At 49.3% G+C, this 12,144-nt stretch overlaps 2 long non-coding RNA genes across 6 annotated transcripts; one reads left to right on the top strand and one right to left on the bottom strand.

Annotated features, from left to right (window-relative positions):
- Positions 1-1,051: 1,051 nt before the first annotated feature.
- On the bottom strand, positions 1,052-6,563 carry LOC139010234 (uncharacterized). Of its 3 annotated transcripts, XR_011471486.1 has the most exons (5): positions 6,133-6,560; positions 5,627-5,702; positions 3,906-4,248; positions 1,384-1,504; positions 1,052-1,288 (listed from the first exon to the last, which is right to left on the bottom strand). It is a non-coding gene; the product is annotated as an uncharacterized lncRNA (long non-coding RNA). The 3 variants fall into 3 exon arrangements; XR_011471487.1 differs by lacking the exon at positions 3,906-4,248 and having other exon boundaries at positions 1,384-1,733; positions 6,481-6,563; XR_011471485.1 differs by lacking the exon at positions 3,906-4,248 and having other exon boundaries at positions 1,384-1,733.
- Positions 2,803-9,757, top strand: LOC139010235 (uncharacterized). Of its 3 annotated transcripts, none has more exons than XR_011471490.1 (3): positions 2,803-2,866; positions 8,201-8,277; positions 9,601-9,757. It is a non-coding gene; the product is annotated as an uncharacterized lncRNA (long non-coding RNA). The 3 variants fall into 3 exon arrangements; XR_011471489.1 differs by lacking the exon at positions 2,803-2,866 and adding an exon at positions 6,889-7,047; XR_011471488.1 differs by lacking the exon at positions 2,803-2,866 and adding an exon at positions 6,889-7,057.
- The last annotated feature ends 2,387 nt before the right edge of the window (positions 9,758-12,144 follow it).

Raw genomic sequence — 12,144 nt, 5'->3', positions numbered from 1 at the left:
AAGCCGAAGACCCTGCAGGAAAGACGCACCCATCGTCCTCTGAGGTTCTTGGAAACGGGTTCATTTCTCCTCGGTGTTCATGGAAAACTAGATTTTCTTCTTGGCAAGACCACAGGGGGAGGTTGGGAGGAAATTCAGGCTGTTTTGAGGGAAAACGCAGAGGCTGGTCGGGGTGAGGTCATTGGCTTTGAGACTGGACGAGTGTGTTCAGAGCCCAGCTGTGCCACATCTGTGAGAGCCTGGCTCCCAAACAGCAGGCCTGGCGCACTGGAGCCGGGATGGTGACCGTGGTGATGCTTGCTGAGGATGGCCTGTTCGCAGAGCGCCGTGCTCAGCCCTATGTGCGGGCTTTGTTTCATCGCCAGGGAGACCGCACGAGCTGGGTCCCCTTTACAGGCGAGGACACTGGGGCTCTGTGGGCTTGCACGGGGGGAGGCAGGGTAGCTGAGGGGAGTCCATGGGGCATGGGTTGGTCACAGCTGCACCCCCGCCCGGTGGAAGGGGACAGAGCGATCTTTCATAAACATTACCTCACCTGCTCTGGGGAGATAAGGTGTTTGCTAAACTTTGTTGGAAGAGCAGGCCCTTCCTCGTGACCTCCGCCCGGCCGGCTGCCTGCTCAGACTGGCTGCGGGGGCCTCCAGCTGGGCTTGCCCAAAATACAGCAACCGGCAAATGGCGCTGCGTCTATTTAGTGTAAATAGAGGCCGAGGCTCTCGGGGTAGAGGACAAAGGGGTCACAGCTGGGAGAGGGACGTGGCCTCCTCGTGAGCCCGTGTCTGTGACACCTTTGCAAATTGGGGTTCAGTCCTCTGAGGTGGCGTTAGCTCCCTCTGTGGTGCTCTCTGGGGTTGGCATCGGGGTCTCCGCGTAGCCCAACTCCATAGGGAGGCATTCACATAGACTACCGCGGGCAGGGGGCCCCTCAACTGTGCTGTGGGGCAGCCTGGCACGGGCACCAGGAAGTTGCTACCATTCCTCACAAGATTCTGAGCAACTGAGTTGGCCACCAGCCTCCCCCCCCCCCCCCCCCACTCCACCATTTACCCTCCTCTCCAAAACAGCAGGCTTCCTGGCTGTCTAAAGCTGGTCCTGGGCAGTGAACTTGAACCTTTCTCTATCAGAGCAAGACCTCCCTCTAATTCCCACACCACAGCCTCACCAGGGAGCAGAAACATTGCAAATACACAGGTTAGGGCCCAACAAGAATGTTCTTGTTAATGTTCGGGGTCTCCTGGGCATGGGGAGTGGACCGGGAAACTCATGTTTTCTTTCTTGATTCACGTTCCTGGTACATAAAGAAAATAATAATATAAGATGAGGAAATAGGAACACAGCTTTGCAAAAAAAAAAAAAAGTGATAAATATGATCGAACCATTTACATTTAACAGATGAGCACTTTCCATACAGTAACTGGTATAGAGCTCATGTAGCGATGACATCCAAAGTCTGAATTGGAGGTCCTTCAGGAATATCAGGCCGAGGCCAAATTTCCCTCCTGCTCTAATCCAAAGTGAAGGATTTAAGTCAGTAAGTGGTGAGGTCCCCATCACTGGAGGCATGCAAGCAGAATGACCGCCTGGGGCTGTTTAGGAAACATGAACTGCAGGACCTTCCTGGCACCAAAGGCATATTTGGTTCTGAGTCTGAGGGCAGAGAGGTCCTTCCCGCTGGCCTGGCTCCGTGGTGAGCAGGGAAAGAGTCCGGGAGGCACTCCAGCTGGGCAGTATCTCTGGGACAGGATGGGGTTTGGTAGAATGAATTAAAAACCCAAATCCAGGTTCAAAGAATGCATTTCCCATTGGCCAGTGAGCCAAGCGCTTTGCTTCTGTGAGTCTCAGTTTCCTCATCTGCAGAATGGGAGTGGTCATTTCTGACTCATGGGGCTTTGATGCCAACTGTGGCCCAACTCTATTCCAGGCACCCAGTGGGCATTCATGAAGGTGGCATAAGAAGTATGAGCCATGCTCTGGACAACTGGAGGTTCAAGGGGGGACACAGCTCTTCTTCGGCTCAGGTGCCTAGACTTCCCCTCACCACTCCTGAGGGTGGCTCCCAAGGTCTCCTGAGCAAGGACAACTGACAAGCCAAGTAAAAAAACAGATACTCGGTGACGCTGTCTCTCGTTGTCTCTTTCCTTCCAACCCCACAGCTCTGGAATCAGCACCCACAGCTCCACCCTCTCAGAGCCCAAATGCCTGGCCTCCTCTGGCTGAGTTAGAGCCACAGACTTGGGACAAGCTTGGCTGAGTGACTTCCCTTAGGGCCTGTGTAGAACTTTTGGGCATGTGTTGTCTGTAGATCTAACTAATTCTGACCAGCAGATCAAATGCATAGGCACATAGAGCACCTTTATTATAATACCATTGGTGCAGCTCTTACTAATGGCCACTTACTTACTGTGTGACCTTGGGCGAGTTACTGCACCTCTCTGAGCTTTAGACTCCGTGTCCTTAAGTCAGAGGAAATAACAGTACCTATCCACAGGGTGATTGTGACAACACCTTGGGAGCACGTGTAAGAAGCAGCACACTGCTGTCTACAAAGCGAGTCCTCCATATACAATTAGTGTTGTCGTGCGTCAGGCCCGGTGTTCGAAGTGCTTTGGGTGTATATATCATTGTGAGAATAGCCTTTGAGACGTCTTCCATTATAATTCTCTCATGACAGATGGAGAAACGGAGAGTGGGGTAAATACTGCCCTAGACACGTGGCTGGTCATCGGCACATCCGGAGTTCAACCTCTGATCATCTCACTCCAAAACCCACACTCCCACTCTTCATGCTTACCAGCGTGGGGGCGGGTAACTCTTCTGCGTGAAAAGAGAACCTACCTCCCAAACGGCGGCGCCAACAACTGCAAAGGTAAGTGCCTCACATGCCCTCAAGCAGAGGGTCACACAAGCAGAGGCATTGCCCCTGAATTGCCTGCCAGGAAACCCCCTGAGGAGAGCCCTGCGTGAGTTGGGAGAGAGATGTCCTTGTTTGGAAACAGCTGCCCTTGGCCCTGACTTCCCAGCGGGGGACACAGTTGCTGGAGAGCAGACTTGCCCTTGTCTAACCCAAAAGTTCGGAGCACAGCCTGGGCCTCCTCGCCAGGGGACCCTGCTCTCATCACCACTTGGGCCCCTCTGCCTGGTGCCGCTCAAGCTTTGCCTCTCGGGGTTCCCTGTATCCCAAACCCTCTTTCTGGTGAGTTCCTTGTCCTGATGGTGGGGCCGCTGAGGTTCCTCCCGTCACTGCACTCAGCGGCCGTGACTATCTGAAAACTCGGTGATTCCAGAAGTCCCCTCCCTGTCGCCCCTGGCACTGGGCCCGCCCGTGCTTGGCTTCCTAATTCTATTTCTGGAGCTTAATTATGATTACACAGCTTCATTACGTAGAGTTGATTTGAAGTAATGGCCCCAATTAAGAGTGAATTTTAATTAAGCTTAATGCAGAACCTTGCCAAAGCTCTGCAGCCTGAGAAGGGGGAAGCCGCTTGGAGCACAAACTCTGACCTTCATGCTGCTGGGCCATCCCGGCCAGATGCGTCCGCTTGGTTTTCTGGCCCCGGGAACGTATTTCTTCACCAGGTTGCAGGGGTGTGAACCACATCTCACCTTCCCACCCACCCAGCGGCCAACTCAGAGCCGGACAATGAGAACACAGAGCCCAACTAACCTCGGCGGAAGGGACCTGCTCTCCGCCAGGCTCAGCCCAGGGATCAGCTCTGTATTGTCTTACCGTTTGCGTGACCATCAGCCACATCGCCCACCCTGTCGGAGGAAACAAAAGGCACCATTTCCCTCCCACTGCTCATAACACCCACTTTGCAGATGGGAAAGCTGAAGCTCGGGGGGCACAGCTAGTGAGGGCAGAGGGCAGACTGGAAATCGCATCTGTGAGTCCAGGAGAAACCTACCTCCTTTCACCTCCCGCTCGGCCACTGAGATGAGTGCATCTGAAATGCGAGGGCCCACATGACATGCAGGCGAGTTCTGCACCTCTCTGAGCTTTAGACTCCGTGTCCTTAAGTCAGAGGAAATAACAGTACCTATCCACAGGGTGATTGTGACAACACCTTGGGAGCACGTGTAAGAAGCAGGACACTGCTGGCTGCAGAGCGAGTCCTCCATATACAATTAGTGTTGTCGTGCGTCAGGCCCGGTGTTCGAAGTGCTTTGAACACAGTCATTTACTTAACAGTAAACAAAATCTTCAACCCATCTGTCTTACAATGAAACTTCACATATTTCTCTTCAAAACTGCCAGCAATCAAAGGTCATCGTACAAGCAAAACAATGAAAAAGAAAGCCATGTTATTGAATCCAAACCAGAAGCCATAAGCTTCTAAAGGCCCGCATTCAGGCCCGGTCTGCCTTTATTTTTAAAAGAACAGATAAGAACAATGTTAAAGATAAAGCATCATACCGAGACTGTGTCCTTGATTTAATCAGGATTGAAAGACAGTTGGAAAGATAATCCCATATCACTATGTGACGCAACGCTATCCAAGTGCCACCTAAAGTCAACTCTCATTTGTCCAGCATTTTCGGAGACCCTGACCCAAGCTGATTTAGCATGTGGTCTGCCTCTGATCAGTAAGTACTGCCCTGAGCCACTCCATGGATGATGAAAATCTGGCCAGAACTCTAGCTTTCTCACCCCCCAGCCCTGATACAAGCACAGGGTGTGGACATTCCTTTGGTGTTTCCAGTGAAAACAGAGAAATCCATCTGATCTTCGAAACTGCCTGAGGTGGCCCGTCCATGGGCCGAGCACAGGCCTAACAGCCCGTCCTGAATGTCATGGCCACACCGGCCTCTCTTATGCTGCTGAAGTTCCCACCTTAGAAAATCCCCCACTGAGAAGCTAAACTCTGTAAACGTTTTTATTTTTCTAGAGGGAAATGGAAAGTGAAAAATGGGATTCAATTACCCTGAACATACAAGGGCAATTTCACTCACAAATGCCATACTTACAAGCTCAAGTTGAAAACGGGCGTTCGAATGAGGCCCAGGCCGAGTTAAAAGGGAATCATTTATTAATTCCACCCCTTCTGACTGAGTGAATCTTCCTTAGACTCAAAAAAAAATGATAAATGGGCTTGAAATACAATTAGATAAGCACTTATGACTTTAATAATCCAAACCACAGAACTTTTCCTTTGAAAGTGATGGCCTGAGACTTGACTTGGGGTGGTGGACACACAATACAGTGTGCAGACAATGTGTTAGGAATTGTGCACCTGAAACCTATACAATTGTGTTAACCAGTGTCACCCCAATAACTCACTAAAAAGGAAAACACAGGTTGAATACTTAGAAGACCCATTTTCTTACCCTAACCAATCTAGAACTCAGGTGTCCTCAAATTTTTTAAATTGATTTTTAGAGAGAAAAAAAAGGAAGAGGGTGAGAGAGAGAGAAACATTCACCTGTTCCATTTATTTATGCATTCCCTGGTTGCTTCTTGTATGTGCCCTGCCTGGGGATCAAACCCGCAACCTTGGCGTATCAGGAAGATGCTCTGACGAACTGAACTGAGCTGCCCAGCCCTTCCCAATGGAGCTGAAGCAGGGACTCTGCGCTTTTCCAAAGGATTTGGGATGAAATTAACAGAGCCGACCACGCATAGACATACCTGCTCACAAATGCTCCTGGGAAACTTCTACACCTAGGAAACTCCACTAGACAAGGAGGAAAGGAGACAGCCTTCGCTGAAATAGAAAGACATTATGGAAATTTACATATGCCAGACAACCCAACAGATACAATGACCCCCATTCAAGCCACTCATTCATTCTTTCTTGAAATTTTTATTCATGGCATAGGAGTGATCTCATAAACATCGCCAATGGCTGCTCCCAGCAAGCAGAGATGACACATTTCCTCCTCCCACAGATAACTCCCAGTTGCCCAGGGGTTGACTCTCTACTCTGCAAGTTACCAGCTGTGGAGCCTTGGGCCTCAGGTTCCCCATCTGTACAATGGAGAGAACAGCAGCACCTACCTCCTGGGACGGTTGTGAGGCTTAAATGAGGAGGTGCTTCATGCAAAGCATAGCCCATAGTCAGTGCTCCATGGGCGGCTGGTAAATACTAACCCTGGCTGAGGCTGTGTCCTCATTTAGCTCAGAAACGTACTGACCTGCCTGCTGGGAGAAGACACTCTTACGCTCAGAAATATCCAGGAGACCCCCAGGAGCGTGGAGAGAGGCGCGCTCCTCTACAGGTATCTAGATGCTTCTCTGTCTCAGTCTTGGTTCAGCTTTCTGCCCAGCACACGGCCCAGAGCTCCGGGCAGAGCTCAAGCAGCTGCAACCCTTCCCTCAGGGCCTCCTGGCGGGATGGGCCATGCGTAGCACATGGAAGCGGCGTGTGCTCAGACCGGCTCCTCCTTGGAAACACAGTTTGTGGATCCATAGAAAATCCTTCTAGGCTTCGCGTGCACACGCCGAACGGGCACACACGGGCGCACACGGGCACAGCTTCCTACCTGTGCATCTTGGCAAAAGCCAAGCCCTGTCGGCGACACCTTGCGCGGGGAGCTGCCCAGCCCTATGGTAAGACGCACTGCTTCTCCCCAGTGAAGCTTCATTCGCTTCAGCCTGGGGATTTATACCAAGCAATGAAACCCGCAAAAGAAAGAAATGCAAATAGATCGCAGAATATAATATTGTCATTGTCAACATGAAAGACTTGTATTGACTGCCCCCCAAAAGAAAATACAGCACCGTCATTTGTTTCGGGGAATGCAAAAGAGGTTTCAACAACTAACAGGGCATGTTTCTGAGCAAAATACGTCCCTTCCATGATGTCGGAACACATATTGTCGGAGGCCACTGGTGGGTCTGTGTTCTCGCAAACAAACTCGTGGAGGCGAGTGAGGAAGGTCACTTCCAGCCGCCGCCCTCAGCCACAGGCCACCCTCCTCGTCCACGGACAGACCAGACTGCAGGGATGCATTTGGAGGGCCAGGCCCCCTGAGGCCCTCACCTGACCAGCGCACCTCAGGACCAGGAGTCTCAGGTGTGGCCGATGCGCTTCCTAAAGGCAGATGCGGGTGAGGCTGAGTAAGTGGATGAAGCACGTTGCTCTGGGCAAAGGGAGGCTGCAAAGAGGAAGGACAGCAGAGGAAATATGGGGAGCAGTGGCATCCACCTTTTCTCTGTCACTGCAGCATCAGCCCCCCGCCCCCCGCCCCCTGCCTCCTGCCTCCTGCGCCCCCATGTGGTAAAGTTATCTATCAGCTCCTTTGTTTAACAGGAGCCTGGCAATGAATGATGCCGATTACTTTCACGGACTTGGTTGAGTAACAAATCTGTGACTTTATTTAGCGATTCGGTCACCGTGATAGTTTCAATTCTGTCTGAGAAGGTTCTAAATGTATGAGGCTTTAAACCAGGGGTGGGGAATGTCCGGCCCGCAGACCCTAGAAGGCCCGAGAAATCATTTGTTCTGGCCCTGCCAAGGCATTAGCAGTGAGTTAATTAAATGACCAACTATAACAGGCTGATTTTTAAGTTGATAATTTTGTAGGGTCCAAGAATGATGTCATAAATATCCAAATGGCCCCTTTGGCAGAAAAAAAGGTTCCCCACCCCTGCTTTAAACAGTAACAGTTACCTGAATGATATTTTGTGTAAAAAATATATATTCTAGCTGATGATCCCAGCAGCCCTAGGAAATATGCAGGTATGAATATAGCCATTTCGCAGATGAGAAAACAGAGGCTTGACAGAGTGAAGTGCATTGTCCACAGTCACTGGCTTGTAAGAAGGAGAGTCGAGATACAAATTCAGGTCTGTCTGTCCCCAGAGGCCTTGAACCTAAACTCTCCCCTAACCTGCCCGAGCCCATCAGGAAAGCCCTCCGTGCCTGTGCTTGGGGCCCTGGTGAGGGTAGGTCACTCGGTCCTCACCCATGAGGAAGGCACTGAGGTCCTGACTCACAGATGAAGAGCCTGATGGATGAGAGAGGAGACAGCATTGACCCAAGTCACACAGATGACTTGTTGCTCGACTGGGATTCAGCCCCCAAGTCCTGATCCCACGCCCTGTGGGGTATGAGAGGAGAGGTGGAAGATGGGGCGGTAATGCCCTTCCCAGACTAGCTCATGTCAGTCCTACACCTGGAGTGACTTTCTTGAGTTTTAACAACCAAATCAGTAACTTCATTTCGCATCCACCAATCCTTTTTTTTTTTTTCACTTGCAGCTCATTTGGGCAAGGAATGGCATCCGTGTTTGAGAAGATGGTGGAGAAAGGAGCGGTCCCAGGGCTTTCTCATCTAGGTGGGCTGGAGGGGTCATGACAACCAACTTTGATTAAAGAAGGAAAAGAGGACATTTCATCCCTGCTCCCAGAGGTCAAATGTCATGACCCTCCTAACTCAGTCCCAACCCGTCCATCTGTGTGCCTGCAGATCAGGACCAGGCTACCGTGCCATGGGCTTGGGATGGACAGAGAGGAACACTGCCCAGTCCCTGCAGGGTCCCTGATAACTGGGGCTTACGTCCCAGTGGGGACACAGACAAGAGTCGGGTAGACAAGTAAATCAGACCAGCTCTCTGACAGTGCTCAGTGTTAAGCAAACAATAAAACAGGGCCGTGACCGTGGTGGTGGGAGAGGGTAACATTAGAAGCAGCGGCCAGGGAAGGCTTCTCAGAGGAGGTGGTGCTGAGCCAATACCTGGCTGCTGGGAAGAGGCCCCAGCAAGACCAGGAGGGCTCTGCTTGGGGCAGTCACCAGTCAGTTTCCCTGAAGGCCCCAGAGATCAGACTCTAATTTCAATCACAAATGAGTCACCCGCACCCTGTGAGCGCCACCACCCCAGGCCCCATCCCCCCACCGCATCCACCACACCCACGAGGGTAGTTTGTTTGACCAACAGAGAGAAGATTTTTTCCAAAATACTCTGGGCAGGAAACCTCGGGGGAGGGGGCAGGTCTCCAGTTGCTCCTTCAGACAGCGGGTCATCTCCAGGATTCAGAACTCCCACAGGGTAGCACCTGCTGCTGCGAGGGCTTTGTCCCTGGAGTGAATTTCCACAAAGTCTGCGCCTGCCTTTGGAAAATTCTGCAGAAACGGGAGCTGATAGAAGTGGAGGCAGGAGGATCTATTGCTGATAGAGGCTCGTGGGCATCCACACGGGGAAAGGGAACTGGCATTAATGAAACCCCTCTACGCACCAGCCTTTAACTGGGTGCTTCGCCTGCGCTGTCTCCTTCAATCCCAGGAGGAAGGTCTTAAAAGCCCCATCTGTACAGCCCAGGACATCGGGTCTCTGAGAGGCAAAGCAACATCCTTAAGGTCACACAGCAAGGAAGTGGCAGAGCCAGAACTAATTACATTATATTAATCGCTGACGCATCGGTAATTACATCAACCACATGTATTGATCATTTACTGGTCTCCCTGTTCAATGCCTCAGGGCCACACACGACTTCATTGAATTGTCACCATATATTATTACTGTTCCCATCTAGCAGATGAGAACACTGGGGCTCAGGGAAGAGAAGTAGCTTGTTCGGGGCACTCAGCTCCTGAGTGATAAGGCCAGGATTCAAACCCACATCTATCCGATGCCCTCTTCTTTGTTTGTTTGTTTTTCCAGAAAGAGGCTGATGCCAACAGAGGAAAAGATGGAGGTGCTCCATCTTAAAAGAGACCGAGGAGGTAGGACAAGGAAATGCCAAGCCTGATGCTGGAACTGCGCTGAAGGGGAAAGTGCTGGGCGGGGCCTTGCGCGGCCACCTGACAGCACTGGAATGTGGATGGTAGATCAGATAAAAATGTTCTGTCATCTTGAATTTATGATTATGATTATGTAAGAGAATATCTTCATCTTTGGAAAACACATAGTCAAGTACTCAGAGGGAAAAGATCATGATATATGGAACATCTCCCTGTGGTTCAGGAAAAAAAAATGTGTGTGTGTGTGTGTGTAGAGAGAGAGAGAGAAAGAGAGAGGGGAGGGGGGAGGCAAATGAGGCAAGATATTAACAATATATAAATCTAATGGGTAGATTTACGTTTAGGTAAGTTTAAAATCATTTTCAAATAAAAAGTTAAAAGAGAGGGGAAGAAATAGATTGCCAGATGTCATAATGACCATTACTTCCTGAGTCCCCCTCCAAGGATGGTTCTGCCCTGTACTGTGTCCTAATTCTTTCCCTCTGCAAGTCCACCATTACTAATTCATTCCTGCGGCTTTATGTCCAGTTTTCAAGTGCATGTACCTTTGAGGGTGATTTGTCGCTCAGATCTTCAGGAGAACTGAGCGTGAAATGTTAATATTCGCCATCATTTATTGAGTGTTCCGTGCCAGGCATGGTGGCAAGCACTTTATCTGCGTTGTCTCAGTTCATCAACCTAATAATCCTGAACATCATAAAAGCGAGGCACTCTTTCTATTCTCATAGGGACCTGGAAAACTGGGCACAGAGAGTGTCCGAACTGGCCAAGGCCCTCAGCAAATAAGGAACAAAGCCCAGGTTTGAACTGACACACGTCTGAGTCTGAAGCCCAAACTCTTCACGTCTATAAAGATGCAGTACTTTATTTTTTAATATGTATATTTTTTATTGTTGATAGTATTACAGATGTCTCCCATTGACCCCCCTCCTTCCAGCCCTACCCACCCTCCCAGGTCTTCACCATACTTTTTCCCCTGTCCATGGGCTATGCATATAAGTATATAAGATCTTTGGTTTATCTCTTCTCGTCCCCCATCCCCGTATGGAGGTATGTCAGTCTGTTCCATGCCTTCATGTTTCAAGACTTATTTTGTCGGTCAATTCATTTTGTTCATTAGATTCCACAAATAAGTGAGATCATGTGATATGTGTCTTTCTCAGTTTGGCTTATTTCACTTAGCATAATATTTTCCAGGGCCATCCATGCTGTCCCAAAGGGTGAGAGATCCCTCCTTTTTTACTGCTGCATAGTATTCCATTGTGTACATGTCTCACAGATTTTTTATCCATTCTTCTACTGACTGACACTTGGGCTGTTTCTAAATCTTAGCTGTTGTAAATAATGCTGCTGTGACCATGAGGGTGCATATATTATTTCTGATTGGTGTTCCAGGGTTTTTAGGATCTATTCCAGAAGTGGGATCACTGGGTCAAACGTAAGTTCCAGTTTTTATTTTTTGAAGAAACTCCATACTGTTTTCCATAGTGGCTGCGCCAATCTGCATTCCCACCAGCGGTGGACTAGGGTTCCCTTTCTTCCGCATCCTCGCCAGCACTTGTTGTTTGTTGATTTTTTTATGTTAGCCATTCTGACAGGTGTGAGGGGATATCTCATTGTGGTTTTAATTTGCATCTCTCTGATGATTACTGACTTTGAGCATTTTTTTCATATGTATCTTGGCCATCTGTATGTCCTCTTTGGAGAAATGTCTATCCAGGCCTTCTGCCCAGTTTTTAATTGGATTGTTTGTCTTCCTTTTGTTCAGTTGTATGAGGGCTTCCTGTATTTTGGATATTAACTCCCTACCAGATGTATCATTGGTGAATATGTTCTCCCTGACAGAGGGCTCCCTTTTCATTTCGATGGTGGTTTCTCTTGCTGTGCAGAAGCTTTTTATTTTGATGGAGTCCCGCGTGTTTATTGTCTCCTTAGTTTCCTTTGCCCTAGGTCAGTGGTCGGCAAACTCATTAGTCAACAGAGCCAAATATCAACAGTACGACAACTGAAATTTCTTTTGAGAGCCAAATTTTTTAAACTTAAACTATATAGGTAGGTACATTGTTATTAACTTAATTAGGGTCCTCCTAAGGCTTAGGAAGAGCCACACTCAAGGGGCCAAAGAGCCGCATGTGGCTTGTGAGCCGCAGTTTGCCGACCACGGACTTAGGGGGTGTATTGGCAAAAATTCTGCTGCGAGAGAAGTCTGAGATGTTACTGCCCATGTTTTCTTCTAGGACTTTTATGATTCCATGCCTTACATTTAAGTCTTTTGTTCATTTGGAGTTTACCCTTGTGTATGGTGCAAGTTGGTGGTCTAGTTTCATCGTTTTGCATGTGTCTGTCCAATTTTCCCACGGCCATTTGTTGAAGAGACTGTCTTTACTCCAGTGTATATCCTTGCCTCTTTGTCAAATACTAACTGACTGTCATGGTGCAGTATTTTAAACAAGTAAACGGTTTG

Source organism: Myotis yumanensis, unplaced genomic scaffold (genome assembly GCF_028538775.1).
Source record: "Myotis yumanensis isolate MYYU_CA2020_CCGP unplaced genomic scaffold, mMyoYum1.0.hap1 SCAF_5, whole genome shotgun sequence".
Lineage (NCBI taxonomy): Eukaryota > Metazoa > Chordata > Mammalia > Chiroptera > Vespertilionidae > Myotis > Myotis yumanensis.
This window is presented reverse-complemented; position numbering and strand designations above follow the sequence as displayed.